Source organism: Salmo salar, chromosome ssa13 (genome assembly GCF_905237065.1).
Source record: "Salmo salar chromosome ssa13, Ssal_v3.1, whole genome shotgun sequence".
NCBI classification, from domain to species: Eukaryota; Metazoa; Chordata; class Actinopteri; order Salmoniformes; family Salmonidae; genus Salmo; species Salmo salar.
In genome coordinates, this window is record NC_059454.1 from 50,075,967 (window position 1) to 50,089,042 (window position 13,076).

At 43.2% G+C, this 13,076-nt stretch overlaps 1 pseudogene; it reads left to right on the forward strand.

Moving 5' to 3' along the window:
- Positions 1–12,630, forward strand: part of LOC106567460 (nucleolar complex protein 2 homolog) — a 52,712-nt pseudogene extending 40,082 nt beyond the window's left edge.
- The last annotated feature ends 446 nt before the right edge of the window (positions 12,631–13,076 follow it).

Sequence of the window (13,076 nt, forward strand, 5' to 3'; positions counted from 1 at the left end):
TAATATAATAGTTCGATTAAAACGGTTACATTTTCCTAATAATCCAGTTTACATGGACACATTTGAAATCAGGCTACCTGATGGCACTCTGATAAATGCAAAACATCGGCAATCAAAATAAACGTTCTACAACATCGACCATGTTATTTTTTGGAAGCATATTTGATTCTGAAAACTACTTCTAAGACGGATACATTCAGTTGTTCCGAAATCGGCTCGCTCGGCTGGTGCTAGCACATGCACAGATCAAATACACAGCTGGAACGCCGATTAAGGTGTTTACATGTCCTAATAATTCGAAAGATTTCTCAGAAAACCATGTGTTTTAATCGACATATGATTACTTAGATGTTGACTCTACGCTGATTAAGATAAGCAAAGTAAGGTGTTTGCATTACTATTGCATAATCTGCCACTGCCATAATCAGTTTGATATCGAAATATTAGTGTGCATGTAAACTTACTTGATGTTTAGATGCTTTTTACAGTGAAGATCAATTTTATAAATTGCCTGGCTGAGCTGATGAGACAGTGAATGGAATAGTAAATAGCCATTCCGCTGTCATAGCGGGTTGTAACTTGTAGAATAAACAACAGCTAGAAACCCGTTTTAACACATAAATAGCTGTGATCCTTAACGTGTGTGTTTTTAGTGCGTTAAGGTGTCCCTGCTTGTAATCTCACATCAAGTTTCACACAGAATTGTGACCCCTCACATTGGTTCTTATAGGTTCTTTCACCCAACAAGTCTCTTGAATGTGACGTGAAAATAAAATGTAAACGTTTCTGAGTACAAGTACTAATTCCAGTGGTGACTGAGTTTGTTGTTGGTTCAGGATGGGCTGCTAGAACAGATGTATGACCTCATCCTGGAGTACTTCCACTCTCAGGCCTTCTCCATTGGTTTCCCAGAGCTGGCCCTGCCCAGCATCATCCAGGTAATATCACCATCATAACCTCATCTCACCTTCCCACAGGATGGACACTTGTCTGATTTTATTTTACACCTTTGCTAAATGGTCAGCTGCTAGCCTCTCTACAGCATACTCAAGGCTACAACAAACATGACTTGGTTGTACTATATATGGCGAGGAGGCCAGTTAGAAACAGTGGGAGAAAGAGGAAGAGAGATTAAGATTTTAGTGTGGTTGCGTTGAGCTTTAATGTCTCCACCAGCTTGCCATTGTTTTTACGGCCCTTGCGACTGACCACTGAGCCCACTTCCTGTCAGAGACAGCTAGTTGTGGGTGGGAGGCAAGCTCCTTTCTACGAGCTCAGCCAACCGACCAACGAAGGCAGAATCTGCCCTTGCCAAAGCAAACAGTCACTGAAGTCCTCTTCATTTGCCCTCTTCCAGAATGAATGACTGAGTTCTTCTTGTTCTCTAGTTTTTACTGTTGCTGCAGACACACACACACACTGGGCACAGAGTAACAACGACACAGTCCAGGGGGAAAAGACAAGCACCAGACTAGATGATTATTTTCAGTTTTTTTTCTCTTCCTTTTTTTTCTTCCTCCCTCCCTCTTTCTTCTTCCTCCCTTCCTGTACTCCACCGCTCCACAGCTGAAAGCCTTCCTGAAGGAATGCAAAGTGGCCAATTACTGCAGGCAGATCCGCCAGCTGCTGGAGAAGGTACAGGAGAACAGCGGCCACATCACAGCCCGGAGACAGAGGGCCGCCTCTGGAGTGGCCGACGCGACCGCTGTGGTGAGCTTGGCTGTGTTTAAGTGTGTGTGTGCCCTTCCCGCCAGCCCGTGAGCAAGTGAGCCTGTCGGTGCCAGGTCGTCTGAGCTGCTGTTCCAGTGCCCTCATTTCACCTCTTGAGCACACACACTTCCCCTCAGTCCCTCTGTCTGCTACCCCAAGTATATAGAAATGCACCTATATGAGATTCCAGCTTGAATTGGGGGTGTTTATCAGTAGTGATCTGCTGAAAAAATGTAGGCACTTACATATCGCAATGTTATACTGAACAAAAATATAAACGTAAGATGCAACAATTTCAACTTTTTTACTGAGTTACAGTTCATATAAGGAAATCAGTCAATTTAAATGAATTCATTAGGCCCTAACCTATGGATTTCACATGACTGGGCAAGGGAGCAGCCATGGGTGTGCTAGGGAGGGCATAGGTCCACCCACTTGGGTGCCAGGCCAAGCCAATTAGAATGAGTTTTTCCACACAAAAGGGCTTTATTACAGGCAAAGGAGAAATGCTCATTAACAGGGATGTAAACAAATTTGTGCACAAAATATGAGAGAAATAAGCTTTTTGTGCGTATAGAAAATTTTGTGGATCTTTTAACCATGGACCATTCACACCTGTTAATTGAAATGTATTCCAGGTGACTACCTCATGAAGCTGGTTGAGAGAATGCCAAGAGTGTGCAAAGCCTTCATCAAGGCAAAGGGTGGCTACTTTGAAGAATCTCAAATATAAAATATATTTTGATTTGTTTAACACTTTTATGGTTACATGATTCCATATGTGTTATTTCATAGTTTAATGTCTTCACTTTTATTCTACAATGTAGAAAATAGTAAAAATAAAGAAAAAACGTTGAATGAGTAGGTGTGTCCAAACTTTTCACCTGTACTGTATATCAATACTTTGTTGCAAGTTAGCTTTAGCTTGCGCTAGTCAACTGTGCCTCTGCCAAGACGCCTGTATTTTCATCCTTATAGTTTGTTCTGCATCTTCTTTTTAAATAGTGAGCCAACATGTTTTCAGCACATTTATTTCCATGACTGATCAAATCTCCTTTTCTCATGTTCTCTCTTGTCTCTCTACAGCAGACATACAGTGAGCAATATGTGTGCAATATCAAATAGCAATAAAATTGCACTACCGAATCGCGATATATATATAGAATCGAGAGAATCGCAATACATATCGTATCGGTACCTAAGTATCGTGACATTGTATCGTTGAGCTCCCTGGCAATTCACAGCCCTAGTTATCAGACATTGCGACTTTTTCAGCAGCCAAGGCTGATGCTTCTTCAATCATGTGATGGGTCATCAATGGTTGATTCTTTAGTCATGTTTGTTTCATTCCAATTAGATAACTCATTGTTTCTGAGAATAGCTTTGAAGCTGAACAAAACTATTTTAAATCACCCCGCTCCAAGAGTCCAATTATGCCAAAAGGTCATAAAACTCAGCATGCACGCGCACACAGATGTCATTTGGGGAGCACTCAAAACCACTGCCCAGAGTCCCACTCCCAGTACAACCCCTTCCCAAAACGCATGCCCACCAGTCTAGGAGAGCTCACGTTGGAAGTGCCTGTGAAGGTCTCCTCCTGCTGAGAGCATTTAACCATCATGCTCCGCCTGACCCCTAACCCCCTGACCGCTCCTTTGGCTGTGTTCGTTACACATAGACAGTGAGGAGATAAGAGGCTACACACACACACACACACACACACACACACACGCACAGCGGCAGCCTCAGTGAAACCTGAGTAGGAAGCGGAGGAAGGGAGAGAAATTCTGGAGGAGACATCCCTATGTAAACACTGGCGCTGGTTGAAGGACGGCTCTGTGGTCATTAGATGTTCTTAATAGGTTTGAACCAGCCACCCCCCTACCCTTCCTCACCTTAATGAGTGAAGGTTTGCGTGTGTGTGTGCTTGCGTGTGCAGAAATGCCATTTCCTGTGTGTTCTCCTCTCTCTCATTGTATGCACTCTCCACCTGCCCCACCAAACACACACACTCCCAAGGCTGCATTGCTTTGCTCCCTCCAGTCCTGACTGAGTGCCTCGCCCCGGACTCGCGATAAATATTTAAGATTGTTTAGTAGTGAAATTAGAGGGGATGTCTCTTTGTAATTTAGCCTTGGAGAAATGTGTGTGTCTGTGTGCATGCGCGCCGGTAGAGACCAAGAGACAGACAGACAGCGTGGCACCGGGGGCAGCGCCTATCGCCACGGCTCCCAGCCCAGTGGAGCCGGTCACCATGGCATCCGTCCCCGTGCTGCACTGCAGCCAGGTAGAGGCCCGTCTTCGGCTGCCGCGGAAAGGCCATTACTCCCCTCTGGTCCCAGACACAAAAACACCCCCCACACATCACCCAGACTGAGAGTTAGCCTAAGTAATGATTACCCCCTACCCTCTCTCTACTGTACAATAGAAATACAATATTCAGAACCACACGGAGTGAGCACTAGTTATTGGATATGCCGATGAGTTGTAATTGAAGCATTGAGTGTGCCTTGTAGCATCGTGAGTGTACATTCACGCATTTTAGTATTATCTTTCAGTCTATCTGTTAGTTTTGAATATGTATTAAACATGCAACTGAAAACGGTGTTTCATTGTCCTCAGATCACATTTGAATGTGTCTGAACTGAAGCATAAATATATTTTTTCTTAGTAGGCTTATGCTTTTTTGTATATATTTTGAGACATAGGGTTTTTGCCCAATATCCCAAGTAGGTGAACTAGGTGTGAGAGAACTGTAGAAACCAAAATAATCCGATAGCGTTGTTTTGTCTGGGTTTGAAGTGTTTTCAAAAGCCCTTGCTCTTTTTCTGTTCACTTCCTATCCTCTTTGCGACGGGGACCAGCCTAATAACCGCCACTGCAAATTGTCATAAATAGGTTTATCTAACTGACGAAGGAAGCCGCGGTCTATGCAGTCTATTGGATTTGGAGGTCAGATAATCCTATTGGGCCTGATCAATACCATCCGCAAAGACCTTTAGGGGAAGGGCTGGCGTAGATCCTCCAAGTCTCCTCTTTCAGCCTCTCCGCTCTCTTTCTTTCATCTTTCTCTCTCGCTCTGTCTCTTTCCCTTTATCTCTCTTAGGCTCTGTCTTTTCTTTCTCTCCCTCACTGTCTCTCTCTTGTGATCTGTCTTTGTCTTTATCTCTGCTTTTTTCTCTCTCTCGGTTGGGGCGGTATTGGGCGATGGCTTACTGAGCTCGCTAATGAAGCAAATAATGTTTGAAATCTAGATTGCAGTGAAAATACACCAGAATACCTCAACGTTTTGATTGAATCAGATATAAGGAAAAGAATGAGCACCCTTGCACTGCCAAGACAATAATACCTCAAAACAGACACAAATGCAGAGTGGCTATGTAACAAGTGTGTTTCATGCTGTCGTGTGTGTGCAGGCAAAGTGGAGGAGGGCACCCCCCTTACCAGGTACTACAGCCAGTAGAAGAAGCTGAGGGAGAATGAGATCCAGCTGGAGATCTCTTGGAAGGAGAGGGTAACTATCAGACGCACAACACCAATCAACAAAGTAACCGCTTTAGGGCCAAAGACAGTATTTTCAGGACATTCATTAAAATTAATTAATGACCTGATCCTATTTAATGAACTATACATATAACTTGGAAAGTTTGAGTAGATAATGCATTGTTGTCAATGGGAGATTGGGACAAAAGTTTCATGCACACATATTAGAAATGTGATTGTTTATTCGTTTTTGATGATTTTTTTTCAGTGTGGTCAGTTCTCTACAATTTCCAAGTTTTAGGAAACAAACTGAATTGTAGACCAATTAATTGACTTAAGAAACCTGTCAAAGTCGTCAATGTGGCCCCAGGTTTGTTATACATGGTCCCAAATCACCTGTATGACAAAACGTTTTCCATAACACAACATTTTGAAATGGAACTGCATATTGACGATTCCTCTCTCGATTAAGATGGAAGACTTGGAGCTTCCTGAGATCAAACACAGGAAAATTCAGCAGAGAAGGCAGTGGACAAGAAGGAGCTCAAGGATCTCTTTGAGTCTTACAGCGACTCGGATGACGATGGAGGACTCAAAGTCAAAGATAACTAATTCCATTCGCATACACACCAGGGTCCTGTTTAGAGCCGACCAAAAATATGCTTCAAATGTAAACTTTTTACATTGTGACATTAGTGACATATGAGAATGGCCATCTGTTCAGATAAGCATGATATTCCCTTATTTCATAATTTTTATTGAATATCGGTTATCTGTGAAATTATCGAGTGATACTAATATAGCCGTAAAAGGCCAATATCGTCCGCAAATATCAGTGAACTGATATAGTGGTCTGGCTCTAGTCCTGTTCATTAGTCATCAAATGGAAGGAAAACGGATCGAAGCAAGGTCCAAAGCGAGGTCTTCAGTAAGGCCATTCTACCGCCAATGTTTGTGTATGGAGATTGCATGTCCGTGTGCTCGATTTTATACACCTGTCAGCAACCGGTGTGGCTGAAATAGCTGAATCCACAAATTTGAAGGTTTACTTTTGTATATATAGTGTATCTTTGAGTTCCAGTGGAGACTCTTCATATCCTCCTTGGTGGTTCCAACAAAAAATGGTCTGGCTTATTCAAGGCAGGGCTCCAGACTATTTTGTACTGGTGGCACCAGCCCATGATTAGATCGCAACAATTTTTCCTGCGCCTTCTCGCAATAGAAAATATTTATATAATCTTATAAAGTCATTCAAATTGCTTTATTAAAAACTGTAATAGATTGAGATGGTATTGAAGAAATACGTTGTTTCATCTTTTCATGGTGTGATTCAAAATATTTTATATGCAACCTAATCCAGAGATTGTCGTGCATTTTGGGTAGACAACTATGCTATTGTTATATTTTACTGTTAAAATAGGGCTCCAGAATTTTCCGGATTTTTTTCTTCCAAATAGAGATTAATTTGCCTGCATCTTTGTGCTCCAATATCATCAGCAAATTTTATTTGGGGCTAATTCACCACCTGACATTATCTAGATCGCTAACTCTTAATATATTACCCACTGCTAGTAGCCATGTATTAATCTAACAGTTTATTTTATTTCACCTTTATTTAACCAGGTAGTCCAGTAGAGAACAAGTTCTCTACTCTAAATGTAATGTTCAAAAGGTTCTGTTGTAGCCTGCCGCCCAATGAGGCCTATGCACTCGCAATGGCCAATGTGTATTCCGCACGCTCAGTATCTCAAAGCCATACCAAATATCTTCTTTGTAAAATAGTTGCTATTGAGTTAAAAAATGTAAGTTGAGAAATAAAGTATACTGACAAAGTTGAGAACATCCTCTCCAACTGAGACAACAGGATAGGTGTGTTTCCCCCCCAATTGGATTTTAAAATGTTATACAATCAGAACACACTTTTTCTCCCTAAGCATTTTGTTTCCCCAGGAAAGGATAGAGAGAGTGGCTCGCTCAACACAGCAGCAGGCCCCAGCAAAAAGGTACAGGGCAGACAGGCAGACACTTTCATTAGAGGAATCATAAGGATACTGTTTGACCAAATCATGGTTTTAGCCTCCTAAAAAATTATGATGTTTAGAGTGAGGTGAACGAACCTGCAGCTCGCACCGATGCGACCTAATATATATTTTTTTACTCTCACAGACAAGTCAAAGGGTCGCAAAATGCAACTAAATGGTTGCAGTCTGAAGTCTTGCAGTCAAGGCATACATTGCCTGATGCTTCTCTAGCCAGTAAATGCCCTGGTAGACTCTCTTACCGGATGCTCATGCTTACACTATGCCTGTCTTGGCCACCAGGAGGCTGTATTAAGTTACATAGAGGCCATCTACAGACTGTTGGCCAGCAGCACAGGAGCACAGTCTTAACACACCCACACATACATACAAGAACACACACACACCGTGTAGTAGAGGCTATTCAGCCCTGCCTCTATGGCAAGGATACAGCTTCCTTTCCGGGATGAACATTTGGCCTCGCTCTTTTTGGAATATGACGTTACTTCCCTAATCCTGAGTCAGTAAAGCTGTATGAAAGTCGGTGTTAGTGAATCCTGTTCCCATTTCAGACTGGATCATTCTGAAGAAATGGACAAGGGGCCATAGTGTTGCTAAGCTGCTCTCTCAGCAAGACCTGAGAAACCTCTGTCCATTTTGTTGATGTCCCTACTTCTGTCTTTCTTTCTCTCTTTATCCTTAAATAAGAATTTGTTCTTAACTGACTTGCCTAGTTAAATAAAGGTTACATTTCTCTCTTCCCACTTTCTCTCACCTATATTTTTCTCTTTCTCCTTCTATTTTTCTCTCTCTCCCTATCCTCCTGTATTTCTCTCTTTCCTCTCTCTCTCTCTATCCATCTCCCTCTATCCATCTCCCTTTCTATCTTCCTATATTTATCTCCCTCCCCCTTTCTCTCTCCTTCTATATTTTTCTCTCAGCTGTCACTCCCTTCTTCCTTTAGCCTCTGTGTCTGGCCCTCTGCTCTGGGTCATCCACAGGACACGGGCATGGCAGGAGCCCTCTTTCACAGCTTTACAGTTGGATACACTCGAGGGGGGGAAAGAACCGTAGAGGTCGGAAGGAGAGAGGGAGAGAGTAGAGTGAGGGGGCGTTAGGGGATTTTTTTGCATCTGGTCCTCATTGTAGGGAGAGTCCCCGCAAAACGGCGGGCAGCTGCCGGCGAAATGCCGGCCCTCCCCTCCCTCACCCCGACGGCCCGCCCGCCCCCTCCGTCCCCTTCTCTCTCACAGGAAGCGCAGCCTTGGATCCCGGTGGGGGTTCCTAATTCAAACCAGTCCACTGGAACTGCCAGAGGTGGCCACTCCCCACTACATTCCCCTCTGCTCTCCTCCAGCTCCCAGGGCTTAACTGGCTGCCCCTGAATGTCCTCCATATGCACACAAGCATGCACAGACACACACACAAACATGCACGCAAGTCCGCGCACGCATGTTTGAGAGAATGAGAGGGGGAGAGTGTGCGGGGGAGAAGGCTGGTTTCTGTAAATGTTGGGGAATAAGTCATAGGTCGTATGGGGTCAGACAGGCATGTAGATCCCGCTGTCCCTCCCAACCCCAGTGAGGGTGTGTTTCAAGTTTGAAAGTTTACAGGTGTAAAACAGTACAGTAAAATTCTTATCTTGAGAGCTCTTTCCCAACAATACAGTGATAATAATAGTAATGTAGATAATAATGATAGAAAATGGAATAAAAAACATACAAGGATTGCGATATAAGTTGAAGAAACACGCGATATACAGGTCCATGCCAGTAACTTATTCATTGTGCAGGGTACTGGAGTGGTTGATGTGGGTTTATACATACAAAGGTACTGGTAGTAGGATATACATGTAAACAGGGCTGAAAAGTGACTAGTAGTAGGAATATATACTAATGGTAATATGCAGTATACATATAAACATGCGCAATAGTGACCAGTAGCATGATAAAGCAGTTTGTGTATGTGGGTAGGAAAAAGAGGGAGGGAAGATGGGGAGAGATTGGGTGTGTTCTCTGAAAATGATGCCACGTTTTGGGAGCTCCTGGGCAGAGGAAGTGGCCACATTGGTGTTGCCATGTGTTACCGACCAATTAGGCCCTTCTGTGGGGCTGGGGAGTCTAGGTAATAGTAGGAGAAGAGGATCATGGGAAGAAATGGTTGAGCGAGGAAGTGAAAAAGGTTCTCAAAGGAAGTGTCCACACCTCTCTCCCTTTCTCTCCCCCGGCCACCAGCATCTCATCAAACTCCACTTCAAAGTCCAGGGACCACTCTGCAGTAGCCTCTGCTACACACACACATTTTAAATACTTTATTTGAATCCACCAATCAAATTTACAAAAAAAGGATCCAAACATTTCAAAGGTCCATGTATGCATGGCACTCAAGTGTACAGAAAGCACCTCATTCTCCAAACAGCTAAGCTGCCCACGACAGCTGAAACAGAGCAGTACCTAGCCAATTGCTTTGCCCTCGTTTTTGTCAGGTCCGCAATCTGGAGGCCACGCCCTGTAAGCCTGTGTATGTGGCCGAGACTGCCAAATATCAGCATCACCAGCTTGCACCTCCACCCGAGGCTGTCCAAGCATGCCACGAGGGGCTGGTATTTAAGCAGCTTCTCTGTAAAGGCCTGCTCCATGTAGCCATCCAATGAGCAGCCCACTTCCACAATTAGCGCCTCCCCCACAACAACAATATCTGGCGTATTTGGCACACAAGAAAACACATCAACATCAAACCAGCTTCCCCTTACACAAGAATGTGTATGCATATGTGCTGTTGGTGAGACTACTTGTCTCACCTTGCTGGCTGTAAGGTCAACAAGGCACTCATTTCTAGCAATGTACAAATCCTTGTATGAACAGCAGCCATTCACAACATGGGCAAAGGACTCCATTCCATTTGACTCATGTAGAATACAAATTGGGTCATGGTTTGCAGGGTACCAGAGTGCTAGATTATATTTTGTTGGTAGAACTTGCAGCCTCGCCTTAACAGTAAAGGTGAGAATGTCCTCACCAATGGCAGCATTCTGTTACATGGAACGGGAGACGGAGTGGTCAGCACTGTCCAGAACAGCGAGTTTCCCCTGCAGCCTCAGGCCAGTCCAGTGTTACAGTATCTGGATCTGTCTGATACAAAGGAGTGTTGTCCTGAATGTAAGATGAGATGTTCCATCATGGGTGACAGAAACCTCCAAAACAACAACAACACACACACTCACACTCATTAAAGCATAACATACACACACATATTAAAGTACAACAAACATATTTAAGCACAGCAAAACTAGCCTTCAGACAAACTCACTCACACAGACAGGACACAGGTGGCCATTTTACAGAGGAATTTGTAGCTGTCTGAAGTGATGCCTGGCTGCTATCTCTAGGCTATTTTCTATATTTAGGCTGCGAGGGAGTATAAGATGTGTGAAATTAGCTGTGGTAAACTGTAATGAGTATTTTGTGCCATGACTCTAATGTATTCTCAACTCCATCCCCATGTATGTTATAGGGACTTCAAAGGTGGTTAGATTCTACCTACCTACCTGCATGAACATACCTCTGGGCTCATATTCATAAAATGTATCAGAATAAGAGAGCTGATCTAGGATCAGGTCTCCCATGTTCATTTAAATGTATTCATTATGATCCACAATGAAAACTGATTCTAAATCCGCACTCATACTCCGAGACACTATGAATAGCACCTGGTATGGCAACTGCTCGGCCTCCGACCGCAAGGCACTACAGGGGGTAGTGCATACGGCCCAGTACATCACTGGGGCCAAGCTTCTTGCCATCCAGGACCTCTATACCAGGTGGTGTCAGAGGAAGGTCCTAAAAATTGCCAAAGAGTCATAGAGTGTTCTTTCTGCTACCTATCTATGTCCAAAAGGCTTCTTAACAGCTTCTACCACCAAGCCGTAAGACTCCTGAACAGCTAACCAAATGGCTACCTGGACTATTTTACCCCATTTTACGCTGCTGCTACTCTCTGTTGATTATCTATGCATAGTCACTTTACCTCTACCTACATGTACATATTACCTCAATTACCTCGACTAACCTATGCCCCCGCACATTGACTCAGTACCGGTACCCCCTATATATCCTTGTTACTGTTATTTTATTGTTGCTCTTTAATTATTAGCATTTTTTCTTTTTTCTTTGTATTTATTTGTTTACTTCAGTTTATTTAGTAAATACTTTCTTAACACTTATTTTTTTCTTAACTGCGTTGTTGGTTAAAGGTTTGTAAGTAAGCAATTCACTGTAAGTTCTACACCGGTTGTATTCTGCACATGTGACAAATAACATTTGATTTGAATACAGGCCCTGAAGTGTTCAAAGTGTACATTATAAGTGTATAACATTAAACCTATCTTTAAAGTTTTGTATCTGACTCTCATCCGTAAAGCCAAGTCCAAGCTAATGAGTATTACATTTTCACTGGTTCTTAAAATCCTATCTCTCCTTCCTCTTGCCAGACAAAAAGGAGGGCTCTGACGACGATGATGATCTTCTTCAAGAGCTGTCTGACCTGAGCAATGACAAGGGGGCGGAGGGAGACCAAGATGGCGCCTCAGGTTTGTGGACTGGCTTCTCTCTTACAGTATTGGACAAATATGCACTTTTCACACTACTGAGGGGTGCTAAGCCAAGTTATACTGTGCTGGCCTGGTTATGTATTCACTGTAGTTACTGGAACCGTACTAGAAAGGACAAGCTGAAAAGAAACTAGCAGCGTACGATACAAGCCAGCACAGTACGTTTTGGGTCAGCACACTAGTGTGAAAAGGGTATTGCAAGACATACAGACCCGGTCCAGAAATTACCCCTAGCCTCCTACCACTTTTGATTTGGCAGATCTGTAGGGAATATGATGGGTGTATGCAAAATGGTGATGGCTCCACCTAGCCTTCAAATTGAGCGCAGGGTTGTTTCCAACATATTGTTTACTTCTTGTCTTTTATTAGGAAACCTGCCATATTTTCTACTGAAATCAAACCCATTGTGGTCACAAATACCCACCATCACGTGTCTGCATTTTAAATCCATTGCTGCCTGATATTAGCACTCATTATTTACTTGGGAAGTATTGTAGACTGATTGTTTTCTACACATAGTCCAGTATTCCAGACATTTTTCACTCTCACTTAAAGGGACAATCAGGGATTGGTACATCCTTTTTTTTGGACTTTGGCTTTGTTGTTTGAATCCCAGATTTTCCCCATTCAAATGAATCCCTCCTTCATGAGCTTCCTTCCTCAATAGATGGTGGTAATGGTGAGGATGACGATGTAAACAGGGTTAAAGCCTCCAAGGCGCCAATGCAGCTGTCCAGTGTGGCTCTGAAAGAGTTGGCCGAGGGAGATGAGGACTTGGTGGAAAACCTAGAGCAGTCCGTCCAGGACTGAGACACACACACACACACACACACACACACACACACACACACACACACACACACACACACACGGTTGGGGGTGGAGAGGAGTAGAGCGTTGGCTTGTACATTTAATCATTACTGCCTTCCTGTTGGACACTTTTCTACATTTATTTTATTTGACTTATTTTGTTTTAGTTTGCTCCTTCAATGTGTACAGCACAAACATGTCCTTAAAGTTATTGTACATTGCAAACAAATATGAAATACTTCCGAGACTACTCTGTTGGTTTCTGTGTGAAATAGCCTAATGATGCAATGCTTTCTCATTTCAGTGTACAGGATTATGTAGTGTGGTGGGTTGTAAGCCAATAATTGCGTACATGAGCACCTGTGTTTCCCTGTTTGAACTTTGGTTTCCTGAGCGTTTACCAGGATGGAATTTAGCAACGGCCATTTGTTAGAAGAAAGGTATTG